Genomic DNA, 25,300 nt, shown 5'->3' with positions numbered 1-25,300 from the left:
GCAATTGCTGAAAGGCAATTTCACACTCATTTGACCAGGGAAGAGGAATTGGGGTATCTTTTGTCAAAAGTGCTAACAATGGTTTAACTATATATGAAAACCCCAATATCCATTGCCTACAAAAAGAAGCAAGGCCCAAAAATGCACGCACGTCCTTCTGTGTAGAAGGTACTGGCGTGTCCAAAATTGCTTGAATACAATCTGGTGTGAGTGCACGCCCCTCCTTAGACAAAAGGTGACCCAAATAAGTCACCTTTGGTCTACAAAATTGCAGTTTCTTCTTCGACACTTTGTGATTGTGAGATGCCAAAAAGGAAAGTAAGGATAACGTGCATTTCTCACATAGCTCAGGAGTGTCGGCCGCCAACAAGATGTCGTCGACATATTGTATAAGGGCTACACCATCAGGCAGAACAAAGGAATCCAATTGCCTTTTCAATGCTTGACTATAAATGCTAGGACTCTCCGTATCACCCTGAGGGACTCTACAAAATCTGTAGGACCGATTATTCAAAGTGAAGCCGAAAAGGTACCGGCTATCAGGATGAATAGGAATCGAAAAGAAAGCATTTTTCAAATTGATAACCGAGAATGTGGTCGCCGTTGGCGGGACCAGAGTAAGTAACGTCGTGATATCAGAAACCACTGGATACTGAGGTATCACTATCTTATTCACCTCCCTTAAGTCAATAATAAAACGATAAACCCTAGTATCGGTATCTTTCTTCAAAATGGGTAAAATAGGACTGTTGCAGACATTGTATGGAACTTCCTCCACTACTCCCACCTTGATCAAATCCTGCACAATTTGTATGAGTGCCTCCTCCCCCTCCTGGGAAATACGATACTGAGGGAGGCGTGGTAACACAGCACCCTCCTTGACACTAATGTGGACAGGCGGAATCACCATCTGTCCCACATCAGTATCCGAAGTGGCCCACAAAGTACGCGGGAGAGAAGCTAGTACAGTATCCTCTGCAACCACACACATCCGCTCTGTCATGGGGTGATTATCGTTTAAGATCACGCGTACTCCAGTAGGGGGGCAGCGGATCGTAGCTCTGAAGTGCTTAAGCATATCAAGACCCATAATGTTCTCAGGCGTGTTCGGGGCAAGCAAAAATGGACAGGGTGCAGAAAGTTGGTCAACATGAAATGCAAGGGGTTGGGATAGAGGGCTTCGAGAGAGTGTACCATCAAACCCTACCGATGTAACCATTAAGCCAGATGGGGGAGCCCTCGGAACCAATTGTTTGGACAGCGCACTGCGAGTAGCTCCCGTATCAACTAGGAACCGATCAGTAGAACCCAAAACATTTGCTGTAACATAAGGACCCTTCTGATTAACTGGCACTTCAACTGATTCCAACCCCCACCCAACGCAATCCTATGCATGCTGCGAATCATGGTACCCAGGGCGGTCATTCCCAGACATTTGATACTGATTTTGTCGATCAAACACATTAGGTCTATCTCGTTGCTGCACGTTAGGCTCAAATCGAGCACGATCATTGGAATTCCCTCTAAAATTTGAAAAGCCCCCTCTACCTCTCGGCGGTCCCTGACCACGTCCCTGACGAGGTGCGTATAATACCGGACAATCCCTGGCCCAATGACCCAACTGTTTGCAATACGCACATTGATTTCTATTAACATCCGACCGACCCAAGGGGGAACCATAAAATCCTCCTCTACCTCTCTCAACACCCCGACGAGGCGGACCATACACTTGCGCTAACCTCACCTTAGTTTTCAAATCTTTTGATTTCTTCTCCTCATGCCCCTTCGCTTCTTGTTCCTGACGCTCATAATACTGAGCCATAGTCAGGAGGGATGCTGGAGACGAGGTGGACCAAGAACTTTCACTCGCTTTTAATCGAGCTGCTATTCCCGGTAATAAATTTGCCACATATTTATCAACAAAAAGATGTCGACCCGTATCATCCGTAAGTGACTGACCACTGAAATCATGAAATGTTTCCTCAAAGCGCGTAAAGAAGTCTGAAACTGATTCATCAACCTTCTGTTTACACGAAGCTAGCATATTCCAGTCAATCTTTTTAGGGGGAATAATCGTTTTCAACTTAGTCAAGATAGCAGCAGGAAGATCTAAAATAAGCTGGGGCGGTTTTGCGCGGGCTTTCTCTCCCTATCCTCATCCTCAATCTCAGACCATTTGGCCTTGAAGGCGGCTTGATCATCCACCTTCCGCACAGATCGCCACATATCCGGTGGTAAAATGAGCCCAAAGAAAAAATCTATATCTGCTAAAGTCATAGTACAAGAATTCAAGGCCCCTTCGACCTCTTCATAAAAGGCCGCTGGATTCTTGCGGGGGTCAGGCAATGCATTCTTCAATGCCATAACATCAGTCCTATGCCAAGGAGTATAAACCCAATTATACACGAAATATCCCCTAGCATCGGGGGAAGACATGTCTGAACTAGTTCCCGTTCCTTTAGGAGGAACATACAAAGGTGCCGCCTCTCGCATCGGTTTAGCATGCACTAGTTCACTCTTATCTGAATGGGAGGTAGACGACTGTTTCCCGCCGACATGTAGATTTGATTGCTCCTCCTCCCCTGTCTTTTGGCGCGCTTTCTCTTTGAGTTCAAACGCCGCGTCCCGCAAGGCAAACAGCCGTCGGACCACATCGGGTACCTTAGAGGGAGAAAAGACACCGTTACGTAATGCTTTAGAATCTAATACTATATCATCAGGCTCAAAAACATCAGAATATTTCCAAAAGGCAGTAACCACTTCGTCAGAAAAAGTTTCAGCAAAATATAACTTTTCCCAATCCTGCCAATTTTCCAAAAATTCCAATAATTCAGGAAGAGATAGCCTGCCCTTAAGCGCACGAAAAGAAATTTTCCGAAGCTCACCCATACGATCAGTTGATAACATGGACCGCGTGTCTACCTTATCCGAAACCGATCCAGAATCCTCGGGGCAGACGCGCCAACATAAGGGGGTGGAGAGCGATCTAATAAATGAAAATCATCTTTAAGATTAGTAAGGACAGGATAAAGTGGCTGGCGGACAGCATATTGACCCGATACTTGCAACCTACGCTCTTTCTCTTGTCTCTCCGCCAGTTCTCTTTCCTCCCGAGGCTTCGCTTCCTGCGCTCTCACATGATAATTTTTCCGTTGCTCTTTATCAATCAGCACTTTCTCACGTTTCTCCCGCTCACGCACTTCCTTCACCCATAACCGTACACATTCAAACATGTCTTGCCGAGCACGCCGTTTACACATACACTGTTCCACATACTCAATCTTACGCATATCAAACGATCCATACAAAGGCCATCGTAACTCAGGATCCTTTTTGGTGTATTTCCTCCACACTGTGCTGTACATTATAGAGGAATGACCATGCTTCACATACATATCCCTATTAGGAGTCCCCTCTGGGGGGGCTGGAGCAGATTCCTCAAGATTTAACCGGTTTCCAAAGCAGCAGCACCACTTACGGAGTGCGCTAAAAGCAGGCATGCTCAAAAATAATGCAAAATATGCAGTATTATCAAAAATGGCACTTAAACGTTGCGCCGTTCAAATTTAAGCAACTCCGGAGAAATATCTCCACATTACCTGCCTATATGTGTTGCAACGCATATATTCCCACAGTAATCAATACAAAATATGACCAGTCATCACAAAACAAACTCAAATAGCCAACCCAGGCTTCAAAAACTCGGAGCAAGTACCGTACAACGGTTCTTACCAATCAAGAGCGTCCAGATTCCAACTGCCAAGTTCCAAAATTCGCCCAAACGGCTATCACGCGGCAAAGTGACAGAAGAGGTCTCAGTCGAGGACCGGCGCCACCCAGATGGTCAGCTCGGAAGGGAAGGAAGAAACCTCGGGATGCCAGGACTAAAAGACGCCGCTGGCAGTGATCACATCCCCGGCCAAATTCCTCACCTTCGTCACGACCAGTCCTTCGAGCATCCGAGTCGCCGATGAGCCCCACGTGACGGGCGCCAATTGATGAGTACAGGCCCCAGCTAGGCCCGCAAAATACAAGGGTTCGCCCTCCTGTAACGAAAACTAGAAGGAAGTTGGCACGGAAACTGCAAATAGAAAGACAGAGTTTATTAACCCTTAAGGGTGGTCCTACAACCTACACAACACTCTTCAGTATTGCATAGAGTAGCACAAAGAACTTGCGTACACGGTCCCCTTTTATACACAACAGAGGGGCTCATATGTGGGTGGATACAACATAGAGCAAAATTCATTACCATTTATGGACATTTTCGATACAGGATCAATATATGGGCGGAGTTAACAATTTCCTGAGCCCGCGAAAACATGGTCAAACAAGGACTAACTGATAACAGATGTGGTCAAGTCTGGGCATGCGCCAGACGGACAAAGGAGCTATTTATAGATTGTTACTAGGCAGATTACAAGAGCAACTAGCGAAAAGGTAGGACTCTTCTCGTGCAAAGCACGTGGAGACAAGACAATACAAAATGGAGTCCGGACATTAGTCAACATCGGACAAGAAACACGTTTTAACTGTAGAGAATTCATGTCTTCAGTTAATGCTTAATCATATCGCTATTTTAGTTTTCAACAGGGTGTGGTGGGGGTGTTGGTTCGAGTGTCAAACACAGCTTGTCTGTGGTGACTTACATCAAGCATCTTTGGGGATCGGTAGCAGGGTGTGGGGCAGTGTGTTGCTTGTCGGAGACGTGGATGCAAATGTTGATGGACCAATGATGGATGGTGGTGTGGTTGTCCTCCAGCAAGAAGTTACTGGCCCCCAGCCACATGTAGCCTGTGGAGGTGAGGGCGTGCGTGCAGATGTACGTGTTGATGGCTTTGCGGATTTGTGGATGTAGGCCTGGAGATCTGTAGATGAGAGTTACTCTGAGGGTTGCCAGGGGGTTGGTGCGAAACCAGATTTGTGACTCTGAGGGTGTACTTGTAAATAAATTGCAAGTCATCCGCCGGGATTGTTGGTGCCGTCCCTGCGGGTGATCTTGTATCCGTCAGAGATGGCAATGAAGAAGTTGTGTGCTGAGGATGCTTCTCTCCAGGTTACTGTCATGAAGGTGAGGTGTGGGGCTGTTGTGTTGAGGAGGTAACAGAGTCCAATGGCGTGCTGGTGGACGGAGCGGGTGTGGAGTAGGAGGCACATGACCTGGTTGTTCTGACAGGGTCTGGTAGGCGGGGCAGCGCTGTGTAGGCAGTTGGAGTTGCACACTCAGCATGCAAAGGTGTCGTGTGTGCACTTAGGGGTTGCCTGATAGCAGGCGGTTGCTTGTCTGGTGGACATTTTTTGGAGGGTGGCTGCAGCATGAGCCTGTGTGTGACGTGGGTCATGCAAGGACCAGAGGGTCGTGCACTGTGCACGTTGCAGGCGCAGACGGTCCTGCCTTTGGCACGGCATTGGCGAAACAGTGGCACAGACAAACTGCTGGCTGCATTAAGAATGGGTGGAGGGGGGAAGGGAGGAGCATTTTGGAGACGTGTGGGTTGCAGAATCAGGGCACTCAGTGGGGCGGTGCCGCAGGTGAGGCTGCAGCAGGCGGAAGGGGTGAGAAACTAGGAAAAAAGTAGCACACAAAGACAAGGAGGTCAGAAAGACACAGTGCAACATGTGTATGTAAAGGAAGGAGTGTCAGGTTACTCATGGGTCACTCCGAGAAAATTTATGAAGAACCAACAAAAATGACGGCCACAGGATCAGGCAACAAAATGCCGAGCTGTGCACAACAGGCGTTGACGTCCCGTTGTGGGGAGCAACCTGCACAAATACATACACAACAAGGTACTTCATGCACAATAGAGATTAGCCATGAAGAACTGCATGCATGTTGCCGAAGTACACATACACTCATATGCTGACACATGCAAACTGGCAAGAGATCTGCAGTGACAGAGATGAGGCACTTTGAATTGTGCTGAACACCTTTATTGCACAAACTCACACAAAGGGAAATGCATCCATACGAACAGACTCACAGGTCAGTTGACAGAACATGTGGGACAAACGCTGGACCCCCCTTCACAACACGGATGTTGTAAATCCCAATGAACTGGCACACAAGTTAAGGGGATGAGCCAAACACATCCTGCTGCACACGGAGAGGCTGCAATTCACCATAGAGCCTGTTGTTGTGATGTCCCACACTATATCCACCCGTAGCATCCGCAATGTTTCAGAGGCAAGGTTTACGCACATTGATGCCTTCATCAGACTCCACACTCCACTACAGATGACTGTCAAGAAGGGTGACTATCATGTCATGGGAGTTATGCTACATGTTATATGCTCCATGGTGAGAAGACATGTATGCATGGTACCACAACATGCACAGAAGCAGTCCCCACACATTCCCAACACGTACCACCACCAAAAAGCCTTGCTGCAATCCTTACCCAAACTGACATTTCCACATGTCCGTGCATGGAACGCTGATTCAGCACACGTTGCAATCCTCATGAGGAATAGCAGGAGGACAAAGATGACACGAGCAGACAACAGGTGCAAAAACCTGGGAATGATAGACACACAAGAAGTCACCTAAAACAAATCTTGCCGCACACATGGTCAGTTACGAAACATGAACAATGTTGGACACATGCAAATTTCAAAGAAAGTCTCTCCGCAAAACTGTGTGGCATGACATCATCACTCGAGTGACACATCAGTACACACATCAAAGTCACTTTGCATTCCGTCAGCTGGACACACACATTGCAACACATGCCACTCAATGCTACAAGCTTGCACACTCATACCCAGTGACTCACCATTATGAGAAGAATTTGCGTATGAGCTGACTCCGGATATCATCCTCCTCCTCCTCATCACTTGCCTCGCGACCAAGCCCTGGATCCTCCACGGGTGGATGTTGCTGCTCATCAGGATCAAGGATGAGTGGCACTGCCTTCTCAACGGCCATGTTGTGCAGCATGCAGCACACAATGAAGATTTTGCAGACCTTCTCAGGTGCATATGGGAGGGACCCGCCTGTCTTGTCAAGGCACCGGAATCGGCTCTTCAGGAGGCCAAACGTCCTCTCAATCACTCGCCTGATCTGCCATGTGCATTGTTGTACCGGTGATCTGCAGCTGTTCTTGGGTTGCAGAGAGGTGTCATTAGCCATGGCATGTTGGGATATACAGAGTCCCCTACATGGAAACATCATGTAAATAAGTCGGTCAGGAGATGCCGTAAGAGCCAAAGATACCGCAACACACAGGACCAACAGAGTATACCCACCAACAAGACATGCTCGTTCGTTGTGCAGCCGCAGCATCATTTGTGGCACCCTGCTACGCCTCATGATGTAGGAATCATGTGCTGATCCTAGAAAACGTGCACAGACATGGGAAATAAGCATGTTAGCAAGACACACCACAAGGGCATTTATTGAGTGGTAATGTTTACGGTTGCGATAGACTTGCTCCTGTGCCTGTGGTGGTACCAAAGCCACATGTGTCCCATCAATGGACCCAATGACATGGGGCATCCCTCCCAGGGCATAGAAATCACCCTTCTGTCAACTCCTCAGGAGTAGGAAATTTGATGAATTCATCAAGGTGCTCCAACATGGCTGCCAAAACATCACGCAGGACATGGCTGAACATTGTCTGTGGCATCCCACCAACATCAGCTATGGTCAATTGAAACGTACCTGTGGCAAAAAAATGTAGGGCTGCCATCACCTTCATCTTTGGGGTTAGCGCAGTGGGATACCTGTGTCGCGGTTGGAGGTGTGGTGCCAGCTTGTTGGTCAAGTCCTCAATCAACTGTTGAGTGAATCTGTAACGTCAGATGCAGGCACGTTCCCTCATGGCAGCCAAGTCTGGCATTGGTCTTGGGACAGGCGGTGTCTGCCAACATCAATGTCAATGAACATAGCACATGCTAAACTGCTACTAAGCATCAGGTAACTATGGAGTCTAGTGTGTGCAATACATCCAGGACACATGCCAGCTTGCTGGCACTCCTATGAAAAGCCAGATACACCTGTTGATTGTCAAGTCTACATGACATGCCCTGAAATGAGCTGGGGGCAAATCTCAGTGAACAGCCAGAGATATCACCGGAGTGACACACCTCCACATATCTGTATTGGAAGGATGTCATCTCATCCAGACAGTTGACTGCAAGGCACACGCACTGGTCACATGGAATGTCAAATGTACATATGAAACACATTGCGATGAAGGGGTACACGTGACAACAAATAAACACAGCCATTGAGACGACGCAGACATGTATGCCTGGGAAAATATGATGTCCAATGCACACAGACCCTACAGCCGTGGGAATTCACATGTGGCATGGTGTGCATAGATGTGTGCCATGCCCATCTCCACACAGACCCATGTTGGATGCACCAACAGCAGATGCAGTTGACGGAACACTAACAGCAAGCTCATGGGAACACATGACACACACCTGACATAGTCACATAGGGGCACGCTGATCTGACATGTCAGTTGATAGAGTGTCCCTGTCCCTGGCATCAGGAGACAGGTGCGGGTGGTGATGACTGTGCCATCCCACTGCTGCTGTGCATGACACAGTTGGACTAGAGACACACATGTGGCAAGTGGCAAGGTGATGTGTGCCACACAGCGCCCCATCACACATGACATGTGTCCACAGTTCATCACACATCAATTGTGCAACTAGATGAGATGACCTGTGCAATATCACTGGCTTACACACCTAGGGCCTGCACATGAAAGTATGCAATGACAAGTACTTGATGGACATCCTTGTGCGACTCGTAGCCCTCCATTCCTGGCGTGTGTACGCCTCGTATCACAGTGGAGAAGTGTGGCTCACTGGTTAGAGCAGGCATACCCTGAAGTAGAGGTCAGACCCGGGACCAGGGTTCAATTCCCGACGCGGCAGGGTCTGAGCCCAAGTGTCCACGGACTCGATAATTCTCACTTCGGTGCCTACTCGAATCATGGGTTCACACTCTGCAACTCTGGGCAATAGCTTGCTTAATCTCCACTACGTGGCGGGATGCCTGGCTTTCACCTTGGGGAGGCCCAGTACGGGTTATCTCACAGGGAAAAGCCAGGATGGGTTCCCAATGCAAGCGCCGAGATGCCCAAGGGTAAGTCGAGCGCTATATAAGAACACACATACATACATACTATTGTATTGGTGCCGTTGGGGTAGGTGTGAAACGCACCGTACCCCCACATTCATTACGTGTGTATGGTCCGTATCACTATTCTACTGGTGCCGTACGGGTATGTGTGAAACGCATCGTACACACGCTTTCATTGCATGTGTACGGTCCGTATGACTATTGTACTGGTGCCATAGGGGTACGTGTGAAACGCATCGCACCCACGCATTCATTGCGTGTGTACGGTCCGTATCACTATTGTACTGGTGCCATAGGGGCACTTGTGAAACGCACCGTACATGTCCACTTCCGTTGTTGCGGTACGCAGGGGTTGCTGGCCACGCCCCCCCAAGTGACCAGACCCTGGTGGTAATGTATGGGCTCCATATTATAGGTTTGTATTTGGGTATGGGGTATGTTTCCTGCCCCTCACCCCCACCCTGGCCCCTGGGTGTTGTTCTCACCTTCTGCGGCGTGTACGTCGGGACCGGTGCTCCAGGTCGTAGGCTAGGAGAACTGGGATGACACTTACGTTGGAGTTCATGGCGTGTACGTCGCGTACCGGGGCTCCGTTGCGTAGCGGTTCGCGTAGGACTCTGCTTTTCCGGCTATGTTTGACTCCCGTAAAAAAAGAGCCGTACGGTGTGACGTAGGGACGAATCGTACTTGCTGCGCTGGAAACCGCTGCTTGAATACGTCCGGACGCCGCGTACAAGCTGTTCCGGATCAGAATCGTTGGTTTTTTTTACCCGTATGGTCTTTTGAACGAAACGTACGGAAATAGGCTTTCTGTACGAATTGTACTTCCTAGGTTGAACGGAAAGTTTACCTGGTACGAGTCGTACGGAGAAAACGCTCCATACAACGATTCGTACAGCCTTTTTCCAGGATTGGAATCAGCCCCAAGGTGTCTAAGGCACAAGTGCAGGAAAATCTGAAGGTCAAAATGTTCTCTCAGGAGTGTTCTAGAGGGTGAGAGGCTCTGATTGGTTCAGGGACAAATTTGGTTTCTTTTACATAACAAAGTTTATGGGTTGCAAAAGGGAAATGGGCCTAGGCCTCTTTTCAGTTTGCTATCCAACTAAGCATTGCTTTTTTATATACCGGAGACTCCTGTCTCGGCGACGGGGAATGATTCAGGCATGTGAATCTATGAAAGCTTCCAATACTGGAGAACTACAGTTACAGGTAAGTAACTTGTTTTCTTACTTCCCACCCTATTCCCCTATAAGCACACAGCGCGCTACACATAAAAACTAACACAATTAATTTAATTATCAATTAATAAAAATGTATTACCAATTAATAATTAATTACAATCACAACGAATAAAAATAATAATAAATTAATGATAATTAATATAACTTTTAATTAACCAATAATAAAAATTGATTACCAATTAATAATTAATTATCAATAAATTAATAATCAATAACAATAAAAAACATATTAACTAATAAATTATATTTAAATTACTTCCCACCCTATTCCCCTATAAACCCACAACCCTCTACACATTAAAAATAACATAATTAATTTAATTACCAATTAATCAATTATTTAAAACAAGTTACTAATTAGTAATTAGTTTACAATAAATTAATTAACTATAACAATGATTAAAAATTATTTAAAAATTATGTATACTTAATATACATATAAATTAACCACTTAATATAAATTAATCACCAATTAATAACTAATGAATTAACAATAAATTAACAATCAATAACAATAAATAAAAATATATTAATTAATTATTTATAATTAAATTACTTCTCACCCTATTCCTCTATAAACCCACAACCCGCTCTGATACTAAAACGCAAAATGTACTTTAATTTATTTTTTACTATTTTCTAAATATTTAATACATATATTAAAAATAATTTAAAAACTTAAGCAAAAATGTTAAACATACATATAAAATACATACTAAAATACATAACACTATAAAAAATCGATATTATTTACAACTATATTTTAGCTAATGATATTATTTACCTTGATATTACTTACTTCGATATTAAAAAAATCTATATTACTTACCCTAAGGTCGATATTCTGGTCAACGATATTCTTGAATTCGATATTCTGTCCCTACGACATTAAAAACTCAAAATTAGTGTAGGTCGATATTAAAAATTCGATATTTTGACTGCGCGCCCTACAAAACCCCACAAACCACATCTGTGCACCCTTCTACCCATACTGCCACACAATGGCACTGTCACTCTCACACAAACCACTGCTGTTTCCTATATCAGTATCATATCCACACATCACCAACATAACACAAACACACATTATGCACAACTATAATCCCTTCAAACACACACCCCTTGTTGATCCAAAACTCCAGCTTTGCCCTGTGCTCACTCCTATCAGACCCCATTCCAGCACCAGCCATCCTATACTCAACCCGCGCTCTTATCATTCACCAACAACATCCTCCTCCTCTTCTTACCAAAAACATACAACCAAACAATTTTTACACTCCACTTCACCTTGCATATTACCTCTTCATGCAACCAAATTGAATACAAACACTTATAACCCATGTCCAAGTCCTCTTACACACCCACTACACTCTCCTCCAACACACATCAACACCCCCTTTGCTATTTGACTTCCACTTGCCAACAATACTTTACATCCAGATCCTTCTTAGACATTCACTACATCAATACCTCATGTCACAACTCCACAAAAACAAAATGTAACACTCACACATACACATCAAAACCTCACACACACACACACGATTTCATAATACTTTCCATCACACCACCCACCCTCATGACTATACAAACACAAATCCTACACCAACTTTACTCCAGAATTTTCTATCTTCACAAACACCTCAACACAACAATAGTCATTCATCCACCTCTCATCCATTGCACAGTTTGGAGCTTTAAAACATGACTGAAAGTGCTACCACCACCCTTAACTCATACACCTACCCTAAACAGACGTAAATGAAATAAACAACATACACCTCTTCACAACTCATCGCCTTATCTATTACCCAACAAGGCTACTCTACAACATCAACACAGCCCACCAACAAACTCTCAACCACTATCTCTACCACCTGTACACAGACTGAATAAAATGCCTTCCAAGCCTGCTGGATGAGGATTACAATATAGGCAAACAACATTATTGCTATCCTGATACAATTAATACCAACACTAATAATACCAAACTCTTCTAGAAAACAAAGTCACACCACCACGAAACCACAATGTCTAGGCTGCCTACTAATAAATACCCGATCCCTCTCTAATAACAAGAACCACATCTACAAACTGCTCACTAACACACATCCTGGCTTACTCTTCATATCTGAATCATAGTTGGGGGATGACATAGCTCTAATGTTGCATAAAGCGTTCCTCCAGGTTGTCAAACTGTCACACAACACAGTATAAACAAAAAATGAGGAGGACTAGCTTTTATATATATGAAACAATAAAGCTCACCAAAGCTGACGACGTTTCCATACAAGGTTGTGAAATTCTTATTGCCAGATGGAACCCTAAACCAACTTCCTCCTGTAACTTCTTACTTCTCTACCGACCACCACCTAGCCATGCAACATTCCCAGCCATGTGTATAGACACAGTTTCACTCCTTATGACACAAACACTCCAACCTATGCATCCTTGTTGACCGAAACATATGGTTTGACAAACCCAATTCGTCCCATCCAAGAACTATCATCACTGGCCTAGTTACACTGAACCTACTTCAGATCATCCACAAACCCAAACACGTTGCTGGACACTTCCCAGATGTAATTTTTGCAAATGAAGAAGTACATACCTTTTAAAGGATTATTATAATCACATGGCCAGACCGCCACCTTGTAGATTTCTAACACAAAACACCACAAATATCAACACCTAAGTTCAGCTTACATGCAACTTCATACCGACCATGGAACAGTCTCAGTTTTAAATACTTAAAAACACAAGTATCATCCAGCACAAATCTAGACAAAATAAATTCCATGCAAAAAAATCAGTGGCTCCAGGAAGATTTTGTTATCCTAATGCCACTAAAAATAACAAAACGAGACATAAGAAAACAAGCACCTTGGATGAATGCAGAACTATGAAAATTGAACACAACAAATTACAGAGGTGGAACACACATGGCTCAAAACAAATAGCAATCAAGACAAACTTAACAGAATATACAAGTAAACAATAAAAAAAGCTAACAAAAGCTACTATTCAAACAGAATTTAAAATGCTAAATTTACCAAAAGAGAATTTTATCAAATTCTCATAGAATTTTATAAACCTAAATGTGCAGAAGAATTTGAATTTACTGGCTAACTGGCTACTCATTACACAACCAAAGCAGACATGTTGGACTCCTATTTAAAGCAAAGTAAAACCACCAACACAACCTATTTGCTACAATTCCCTCCAAGAGTAGGCTAATCTAGCCTTTTAGTTCCTTCAAACAGCTATCAGAAACTACATTTATGGAGCTTGTCAAAGCAGGCAGGCCAGCCAGCTGCCCTGCTGACTCTTGTCCACCACAAATCTTGAAGAACATTCTTTTAACAACCTCTGCTGCCATACCAGTAAGAAACATCATCAATAATTCTTTGACTAAAGGAGTCTCTCTAGAAGACTTGAAAAGGCATACATACACCCATTATTAAAAAAAAAAACCTGGACCCACATGACCCCAACAACTACAGACCAATTATAAATGGGCCTTTCCTGATAGAAAGAGCACCATTCACCCAGATGTCACAGTTCATTGAAGGCAACTCCCTAGTTTTAGACTTTTAAACTGGATTCCATCCAGGAAGAGGCACAGTATCTGCCCTCATCGCTACCTGGGAAGACCTTATAACACAGTAGACTAGATCGGGCCACTGCACTCCTCCTCTTGAACCTTACAGCTGCCTTCGACACAGTTTATCATATCCAAAGACTTTATGAAGCGACTTTATGAAGCGGCAGAGAAAGGGACTGCTTACGACTGGATCAACTTCTACCTTCAAAATAGAACAAATGTCATCCATTCTCACCCTTTTTCATCCAAACTGTACTTCACAAAGCAGGGGTACTTCAAGGCTCTAGAATCTCACCACATTCTTATCAACATCTATATGAAGCCATAACCAACAATAATCAATTAATATCAGCTCACATGCTACAACTACGCAGATGATAAAGAAATACTTCTTAATCCGGAAAGCTCCAAAGTCATTGGAAACTCTCCCCTGTCTTGAGGGCCCTACATTGGTTAGTGTTTGCCAGAAGGTCCCCCTTCAAGCTACTTTGTATTACCCACACAGCAATACATGGAACAGGACCACTTTTCTTAAGGAATAAAATCACCAAATACATACAACAAAGGAACCTCTGCTCCAGATTGGCAACTTGCCTCAAACTCCCAGCATACAAGAAAAAAACATTGGTGGTACATCTTTTTCTGTCCAAGCAGCCACAGTATAGACTTCACTAGTCCCAAACATAAGATCCATGAATAACCATCTAATGTTCAGAAGATTACTCAAGAGTTGGCTTTTTCCCTACATGATCGCCATACTCAAAACACAAATGTACAGCATATGGCTGTGTATGTAAACATGTATAATTTGATTATATGTATGTGGTTAGATATGTGCATTTCTTTGTATAAATATATATATATACTACATAAGGTTTAAAAATATATAGATCTGCTTATAGGTCTGATTAACAAGTGTATATATTATTTATGGCTACTATAGATGGTATTTTTTGGTTAGCATGTATATAGGTGACTGTATAGTCTACATATAAGTTATTTGATCAAACGCTTTTGGGTCTCTATTTTATTTTATCTATCGCAAAATGTGATAGGTTATATGATAATAACATAGCATAACTTAGCATGTATTTGTAAAGCACACGTTCACCCAAGGGTATCTTGTCGCTGAATAACAGATGTTTAGTGTTACCCAACTCAATGGTACACATTTTATCGACCTCAGAAGGATGAGAGGCTGAATGGGCCTGCTGGGATTTAAACTTGTGACAATAAGGCCCCTACAGTGGATGCAGCAGTCCACTAAACCACCAGACCCACCAGACTCAGCATGCATGTAGGTCCCTGTTTTATTTTTATTTTATCTATCACAATGTGTGAATATGATCATCACAATTGTATCTGTAAGTGCTTCACTATTGAAATATTGGGAAAATGTAAAATAAAAATGAATTATAAAAAAAAAAGCAAAAACCCATAGCATTTCCCAAAAATATACATATTTAAAATAAATTTGCTTTCTGTACAGCAATACTTTGAAGTCGGAATTTTTAACTATTTATCCATATGTATACATATAAATATGGGACTTTATATAATGCAACTTTATATCCCTTTACTATTTTCCATATACATGTATAGCTTTCTATGTAGATATGTATCTATATATTTATTACTCTACTCTTACTGTAGAAAAAATAAATAACCAAGGGCCTCATGTAGGTAGCCAAATACCGGTCGGTAACGGCCGATTTTCGGTAATTATACCGTTACCGACCGGTATTTTGGCTTTTGAGATGTAGGGGGCTCATTTCTGTATTCGGTAATTTACCGAATCGGTAAAATTACCGAATCGGTAATTTTACCGATTCGGTAAATTCCGAATACAGAAATGAGATGTAGGGGGAGTGTGTGGGTGTTGTTTGGAGTCGGTATTTACCACCAACTAATAGTTGGTGGTAAATAATGAATGGATGTGTAAATGCATTTCATAGCGCTTAGAAGTGTGCAATGTGGCAGACATACATGCCCTTAGGGCATGTATGTGTGCCACATGTGCACACATGGCCGAATCAGGGGTGCAACAGGGTGTCAATGTGACACCCTGCCACCCTTGCATGTGTTCCCCCATTACCGAATCGGTATTTACCGATTCGGTAATGAGGCATACCTTCCCATCAATGGAAAGGTATGCCTCATTACCGAATCGGTAAATACCGATTCGGTAATTACCGAATTTTACCGAATCGGTAATATTTACCGACTCATTACCTACATAGCATTTACCACTTCATAAATACCGAATCGGTATGATTCGGTATTTATGAAGTGGTAAATGCAAGCCCACCTACATAAGGCCCCAAATGAGGAAAAATTAATCAATAAAATAAAAAAATATACCCATCATCTTTCTCCATTTCACTTCTCTACTTGATACCTCTTTCATTATATCCTCTACCTCCAATCTCTTACTTGGTTCAAACCTTATTGTATCTTTGTGCTCTCCCTAATAACCCTTCTAGACTCTTCTCCCCCCTCCATTACTCCTTTGACTAATTGAAAACACCAGTGTACCACTATGATCTCCCTAATTACCATCTCTAGAGTCTTCCCTCCTCTATCCCTCCTTTGACTCATCCCAAACCTCATTTTACTACCAGGATCTCCCTAATAACTCTTTTTAGACTCTCCCCTCCTCTATTCTTCCTTTGACTCATCCCAAACCTCTTTTTACTCCTGTGACCTCCCAATTAACACTTTCTATATGCTTCCTTCCCCTATCCCGTCTTTATCATTTTCCATCTAACTAACAGACTCACATGTCCACCGCTTGAATTAACAACTTTGCGTTTCCCTATACTAATCCATCACTAATCCACTTTGGGTTCCGGAGAAGCATGATGCTCACTGAAAAGGGCTTCAACACCTCGTCAGATGTAGTAAGCGCTATATAAATACAAATACAATTACAATAGCATGTATTTTATTCATATGCATCTAGTGAGATATAAAATGTTCTGTTTAGGTATAATTTTGCAAATATTCATCTGTACCAGGCTGTATAAATTCTCATGATATTCTTCTGATGATACATTAGAATTATGAGGACACCTCACGTTACTCATGGAAAAAATCTGCATATAGGTCCTTGGGATTATGCATGCTACTGCTGTATTCCATATTTTACAATATCAGGCTTTTTTGTTGCTAACAATTAACAACAGACACTTTGGTGTCGATTTCGATCCTGTAAAACCCGGGTACGAATGGTCGGACGGAGCGTTTTTGCCGTCCGAATGGTACCCGGGAAAAAGACCTTACAAACTCGCAAGTACGATTTGCACAGAAATACCATTACAGCCCGAGTCGGAAAAAACACCGACCGGCAAAATTTGTACATACGAATCACTGTCGGGACGGCGCACATGCAACGTCCGGACGGAGTCAGGCAGCGTTTCACGGACCAGCAAGTACGATTCGTGCTGACATCACTCCGCACGCTGCAGTTTTTACGGGAGCCAAAACCTGCCGGGAAAGTGAGGAAGCCGCGAACAAGGAGCCCCGGCATGCCAGGGACAGTGATGGACCCCAACCTACGCATCGTCCCGGCCCACATAGCCTACCACCTCGTATACAGAAACCGCCGCAGACGCCGCAGAAGGTCAGAACAACCCCCAGGGGCAAAGGGGTGTGTGTGTGTGTGCAAGGGCCAGGAATCATAACCCACACCCCACAAATAACTACAACAGCATGCACAGCAATTGCCACCATGGACTGGTCACTTTGGGGGGCGTGTCCACCAATCCCACGTCCCGCCACAACGGAAGTGGACGTGGACGCGTACCCGTCACCACCACAATGGTGGCACGGCACACACCACGCCCACCCCTACGTCACACGAACTACGCCGGTACGGCCGCACCCACACCCCAAAGGCATGTGAACGGGCCGCACCCCCAAAGTTGGGGCGCCCTAGGGGCACAGGCCCCACCCAGGCCATCAGCGCGTGGTTACGGCACATACCACGACAGTGGACAGATACATAGGGGTGTGTGCCTATCACTCCCAGCAGTGCCCAGACATATGAGGGGTGGGTGCCGAGGACCCCCAGCAGTGGACAGAGACATGGGGGGCCAACATCATTATCAGATGACCACAGCTCCATGGGTGAATGTACGTATCCCTAACGCAGGACAATGACGATAGTAACAACACATCACTGACAGCAGTCTCCCACTCCCAAGAGGATGGTCGGCCTACCCCCACTGCATGACACACCACATGTGGGTGTGAGGACAAATTACACATGCATACCCACCCCTGGCGGAGGCAGCACAATACACACACTGAGATTTTGCCACAAGACTGCACCCTCATGTCAAACACCACTAAACAATGCGAGCCAAAGGAAACACACACTGTCACGCACAGTCCACGAATGAGAGGAATGCACAGGTGCCGGGGCAGCCAACAAGCAGCTGCCCCCCATGAAAGTGAAAGGGTGGAGTACACACAGATACAATGCCCACAATTGTCAGGCAGGTGCCCAAATACTCTGCAGAACACGCAACACATGTGTGTGAGGCAGGGAGTACACACATGCAAAGTGCGGAAAACGGAAAATGTCCACATGAAGTCATGTCAATATACGCCATACACAAGTACAGTGACCAGCAAGAATGCCACAAACGATGCAGGTGGAGACATTGCAGAGCATGCATGGCCAAAGTCGAAGGGATGTGTCACACACCGAGGCAATGTTGACACAGCTCAGCACAACAATTGGGAAACACCATGCAGGGAAGATGACAGGTGCCACAGAGGAAGGAACACACCTTGGGACAATGTCACCATGCAGTAAGAGCCAACATGACCCACGAATATATGCAGACACCATGTGACGGCATACAGATACCAGGGTCCACCCCATGAACAGGACACAACAACATTTACCAGACACCCAACACATCATCACCACCCCAACACAGGGAGCAGCAGCACCAGCAGCAACAGCAGAATAGAAATAGTGTGCAAACGAGAAAATAACAACCACATTCAGCATCTCGAAGGAAAGTAGCCACAGTACACCATTCCACAAGCCCATAGGCCACACCAGATGCGAAGCACCGGGGGCCACAACAGAATAGACACAGACAAGTTAAAGTTTAATGAGTGCACTCAATGAACCTCGCGTCCTAAGATGCAGGACTGTGGCCAACATAAGCAGACAAATGGTCAAGGCCAGAAACATCAGCATTGTTGCAATATCATAGACATTGAAAGGAGCAATCTTAAGAAACTGACAGTGGAAACAGCAATCTTCCTGTCGGCAGTAAACTAATAGTAGTATCATTCAACTAATAGCAGGTCCCTAAGCTAGAAGGGGGGACCACCCACCGCACAGATCAGCTCAGTGATATCACATCACAGGATCATCTAGTCCCATCTCCTGCAAAAGTCCTCCGTCCATTAGGGGCGCTAATTCGAGAACGCAGAGTTCAAGTTTGATAGAACGGAACCAAGGGCATGAACTGGAAGTCCATAGAAGGGAAGCGAAAAAGTCAGAAAATAAATGTCAAACCTGAACGATGTTGCAGGGAAATCAACCATGTAAAAGGGGAGGAAAATATCGCATCGACGGATGCACCATGAAATGACCAGGGCTAAAGTTCATCCATCAAGGCATAGGCACTATAAGTTGCAACAGCTTCCAAGAGGAAATCATCTGCACGTTCCGAAAAATTGTCTGCCATCCAGTTAAGCAGGGGGAAAGAACACACGTGTTCCTCAACAATCGGGCCATCCAGCACAACTTGTGGACAACAGGTGGGGACATCAAGATAACTCCTGGTTAAGAACTAATTTGCTGCTGTTCGGATGTCCCAATTCCCCAGGACTCCATGTGTAGCAGCACAGGCCATGACACTGACGCCAGAACAGTCCAACTCATGAGCCACTAAGGGGCACATCAGTCCATCCAAATCCGGGTCAGGAGGCACCGAGTTACACAGGCACACATCCAGAGCCCATTCGAATGGACAGTCTAGGCAATGAAAGACAGGTTGCACGCAGGGAAAGAAGGGAAACCGGAAGGACAATCCATAGGCACTGCTTAAGGTCGCCAGCGGCAGAGTGCCGTATAATTCAAGCATCATGTTCCGAAGATGGAACAGCTGGTGCATGCTGTCTTGTAACGCAAGAGGTGAAGCCACAGCATAGTACGCTGATCTATTATGGCACCCCAGCTACGAGGGCGAGAAGCAAAGGGACACCTCCGAAGACGGTAGACAAAAGCGAATGATGAAATGCGGGGAGCACACCAAACAGAGTTTGAAAGGAGGTCACGAGGCCGGAGACCACAATGTAAAAAAAAACAGTCAGGCCACCTGTTGACGAGGCATGAAAGATAGTCTGAATCCGAGTTCTAAATATGTAGTGGGAGATCAGTGTTAAAAAGCCTCTTGCACCTCTGTGGGCATGTGATCTTCGTGAAGGCCAAATGTTTCTCGGGAAGAAGTCAACACGACTTGTGTTTGAGACAATGGAGCCCTTATACTGCTCATCTTGTTGAACTCCGCTTTCAAGGTTACAATGGGAGGCCAGATGGATACATCCAGCCGGACATGCGGCGGTGGGAAAAGCCGAAATGACAGAAAACCACTCGTAGTGATACAGTCATGATCTCAGGAATTGCCTGAAGCATCCCACGGCAAGCTTCTGCATTGAATAGCACATAATTGCCGTTAGCAAGCAGCGCACAAGATGGGGTCATGACTGGCACACGAATCCACTTCAGTATACAAGCCACGTCATGAGCGTGCATGTAACAAGCACCATGCACTTGAATGTGCCTACACACCACAGAATGATCCGGAGTGGAAGTGCACCCTTCACCCCTTGAATACACCTCCTTTCCGTCTCTCACGCACCTGTTGTCACCTAGCACGGACACAAGGGACCCGAACAACTGGGGGGGCGGTGATGAGAATGGAGGGTGCGCCGAGGGATGGAGTGCTGCCTTCAGCACTGGGGGCAGCCTCTGCCCCCTCTGGGGGCTCAGCCTCGGACCGGTCAGCGTCATAGTCGGTGTTGAGACTGGACGGGTCTTCCGCCTGACTCCCCTGCACTGGTGGCCCCGGTGCTGGCTACCTCCCCCACGTCCGTGCCAGTGTCTCCCTCTGTTTCCCCCGACGATGTTGTGGCCAAGGTGAAGAGACAGGAAATGACCAGACACCTGTATACACATGACACATGAGTCCAATCTACATAGGACACAGCGCATAGCATTAACGCCAACATGGGTGACATCTACAAAACTACAATCATAAGTAGGCCCTGCACCACACAGTTGGTTTACCCACCATGCCACTGGGAAACAATGGGGAGCATGACACAACAGAAATGTACTTGTCCTAAATCGATACAGAGGAGCTACTCACTGGGGACAGTCGAGCACTGCATCACTGGCATGGCACGGTCACCAACACCCGCAACTGTCCACCGATGCCAGGGACACGGTTAATGACACCTCAAATGTTACTACCGGCGTGGCATGTTGTGACTATGTCATGTGAGTGTCATGTGATCCCATGAGCTAGCTGTATGAGTTCCGTGACATGCATCTGCATTTGCTGCATCCAACATGTGTGTGCGTGTCGATGGGCATGGCACACTATTACACACACCAGGCCACATGTGGAATCAGACTTAACGAGTGTATGTGTGCATCGCACATGCACTTGCGAGACAAGGACTATTCTGCGTAGTCTCAATGTATGTGTCATCATACCTGACATGTCCCCCTTCCTGACAAGGTGTGTGGACTGTCCTGTTTCAAGGACATGCGACCTGTGCCTCTAGTGTCCCACAACCGGTCTGTGTGATAATACATCCTTCTAATGCACATATGTGGATGTCTGTCACTCCTGTTATGCGTCAGCCTCTTCACTTACACTGGCCCACAGCTAGTTCCATGTCATGTCATGTTGACCTTGCGCACCCACGTGTGTAGCTGACTGTTGTTAGGGGTCTTACCTGGCTGGCATACGTGTCCTGGATGCATTGCACAGTTCAGACTCTGTATGTAGCATATGTGTATTAGCTGTTGAACATGTGCTCAGTTCATTGACAGTGGTGTATTGCTGTACTCAATCTTTATTATTCCTTCCAAATTTCTGCAGGGCACCACCTCTCCCCCGACCAATGCCAGACTTGGCTGCCATGAGGGAACGTGACTGTATACGCCGCTACCGCTTCACCCAACCGTTGATTGACGGCTTGACCACAAGGCTCGAGCCACACTTCCAACCGCTACACAGGTATCCTACTGCACTGACACCCAAGATGAAGGTGATGGCAGCCCTACATTTCTTTGCCACCGGTATGTTTCAATTGACTATAGCTGATGTAGGTGGCATGTCCCAGACCATGTTCAGCCGTGTCCTGCATGATGTGTTAGAGGCCATGTTGGTACACCTTGATGAATTCATTGCCTTTCCAACTCGTGAGCAGTTGACAGGTGTCAAGGGTGAGTTCTATGCCCTGGGAGGGATGCCCCATGTCATTGGGGCCATTGATGGGACACATGTGGCTTTGGTGCCACCACACGCACAGGAGGTAGCCTTCTGTAACCGCAAGCATTACCACTCCATCAATGCCCTTGTGGTATGCCTTGCCAACATGATGATCTCCCATGTCTGTTCACGTTTTCCAGGATCAGCACACGATGCCTACATCATGAGGCATAGCAGGGTGCCCGAAATGATGCTGCAGCTGCGCAACGAACGTGCATGTCTTGTTGGTGGGTATGATCTGTTAGTCCTGTATTTAGCCGTTTCTTCATGTCTTCCTGCTTCTCCTGACCCACTTCTGTCCATGACGTTTCCATGTAGGGGACGCTGGCTATCCCAACATGCCATGGCTGATGACGCCTCTCCACCACCCCAGAACAGCCACAGAACACCGGTACAATGACACCCATGGGCAGACGAGGCCTGTGATTGAGAGGACGTTTGGACTCCTGAAGAGCAGATTCAGGTGCCTCCACAAGACCGGCGGCGCCCTCCCATATGCCCCGGTGAAGGTCTGCAAAATCTTCCTCGTGTGCTGCATGCTGCACAACACGGTAGTGGAAAAGGCCGTGCCACTCATCCTGGATCCTGATGAGCAAGATCATCCACCCGTGGAGGATGAAGGGCTTGGGCACGGGGCAAGTGAGGATGAGGATGAGGACATCCGGAGTCAGCTGATCCGCAACTTCATCTCATAATGGTGAGTTCCGGTGTCTGAGTGTGCATGCCTAGTGCCTTGTGTGGCATGTGTTGCAATGTGTGTGTCGAGCTGACTGTGTGCCAAGTTACTTGGAGGTGTGTTCTGATGTGTCATACAAGTGCAAATGTCATTCCCCATATTTGTGCAGGTACACAAATATCATTATTCCCATGGTGACAACATCAATCCTGTAGGGTGCATGTACATGTGTGCGGATTACTAGCTCCTCGCTGACTTGTTGTGTGTCTGTCCTCCCCAGGTTCCTGCGGCTGTAGTCTGCTCATGTCATCATTGCACTCCTGCTATTCCTCATGATTTTTCCAACGTGTGCTGGATCAGAGTTACATGCACAGAGATGGTGAGAAGTCTTTTTTGGTAAGGAGTGCAGCAAGGCCTTTTGTGGGTGGTACGAGTTTGTGATATGTGGGTACTGCTCCTGTGCATGTTGTGTTACCATGCATACATGTCGACTCACCATGGGCCACGTGACGTGTTGCATGGCCCCCATTAATTGATAGTCAACCTTCCTGACAGTCATCTGTCATGGATTGTGGATTCTGATGAAGGCATCAATGTGTGTCTAACGTCCCTCAGGAACATACAGGATGGTCATGCTGGACATGTTATGTTATGTTATGTTATGGAAGCTTATATAGCGCGCAGCTACCTCCAACGGAGGTGTCCCGGCGCTGTTACTAATCATGTGGACTTGAATGGATAAGAGCTGTGACCAGTGAGGAGATGAATCAATGCAAAAGAAAAAGCCAGGTTTTCAAGGCTTTTCTGAAGACATTTTCTTTCTCAAGCGCTCTAAGATCCTTCGGCATAGAATTCCAGATAGTGGGTGCCCGGACAGAAAATGACCGACCGCCCATTCTGACCTTTCTAAATTTAGGGACCTTAAGAAGATTCAGATTATTAGATCTTAAAAGTCTATTTTGCGAGTACCTTTGAATTCTAGCTCTAAGATATAGAGGGCCGATATTATGCAAGGCACGATGGATTAGTACCATAGCCTTAAAAAGCACTCTTTTCTTTATAGGTAGCCAGTGTAGACTGGCCAGATGAGGGGAGATTCTATGGCGGACAGGGATATTTCTGATTAATCTAGCTGCTGCGATTTGGATTAGCTGAAGCCTGGCTGTCAAATAGTCTGGAAGTCCAATGAATAGACTGTTTGCATAATCCAGGCGTGAAGTGATGGTGGCATGCACCACCGTTTGACAACAGTCTACGGCAGGAAGTGAAGAAAACGGCGCAGCATTCTAAGCTTCCAAAAACAAACTGCGGAGAGCTGCGCAATGTGATCCTTTCCAGAAAGCTCTGTATCCATCTTAACACCTAAGTTCCGAGCCACCCTGACTGGAGCCGGTGCAGGATTTAAGGTGGTAGGCCACCAACATTCTGAGGACAATGGAGATTTGTTATTAAAAAATAAAACCTCCGTCTTTTCTGTGTTCAACTTTAGACAGTTGTCCGACATCCAAGATACTATATCCAACATACAGCTCTTAACACTCAACATCCTTCCTCCATCCTTTTCATCAAACGAGAAACGGAACTGGGTGTCGTCAGCATAATTGACAACACGTAGGCCGTGTTTCTCAATTATAGGGGCCAGGGGAGCCAGGTAAACATTAAAAAGTGTCGGGCTCAATGCAGAGCCCTGAGGAACTCCGCATGACAGCAATTTTATTTGTGAGGAATGCGGACCCAACACCACCTGTTGCGAGCATCCCTCCAAAAAAGTCTGAAACCACGACAAAACTGCTCCTGATAGACCAACGTTCTCTAATCTGTGCAGTAGGATTTTATGGGACACAGTATCAAATGCCGCAGAAAGATCTAATAACACAAGCATTGCACAGTGTCCTTTGTCCACAGTTTCTCTCAGAATCTCCGTAGCCTCCAGGAGCGCGGTCTCAGTGCTGAATGTAGCTCTAAAACCAGACTGGGAGTCATGCAACAGGTTGTTGGAATCCAGGAACCTCGAAAGTTGCCTCTGAACTTCCTTCTCCAAAACTTTAGCTGGAGCTGAGAGTAGAGAGATAGGGCGATAGTTTTTTAATACCAAGGGATCAACTCCTTCTTTTTTTAAGACGGGTCTAACCAAGGCTTTCC

Source organism: Triturus cristatus, chromosome 2_2, assembly GCF_964204655.1.
Source record: "Triturus cristatus chromosome 2_2, aTriCri1.1, whole genome shotgun sequence".
Lineage (NCBI taxonomy): Eukaryota > Metazoa > Chordata > Amphibia > Caudata > Salamandridae > Triturus > Triturus cristatus.
Note: the sequence above shows the minus strand (reverse complement) of the source record.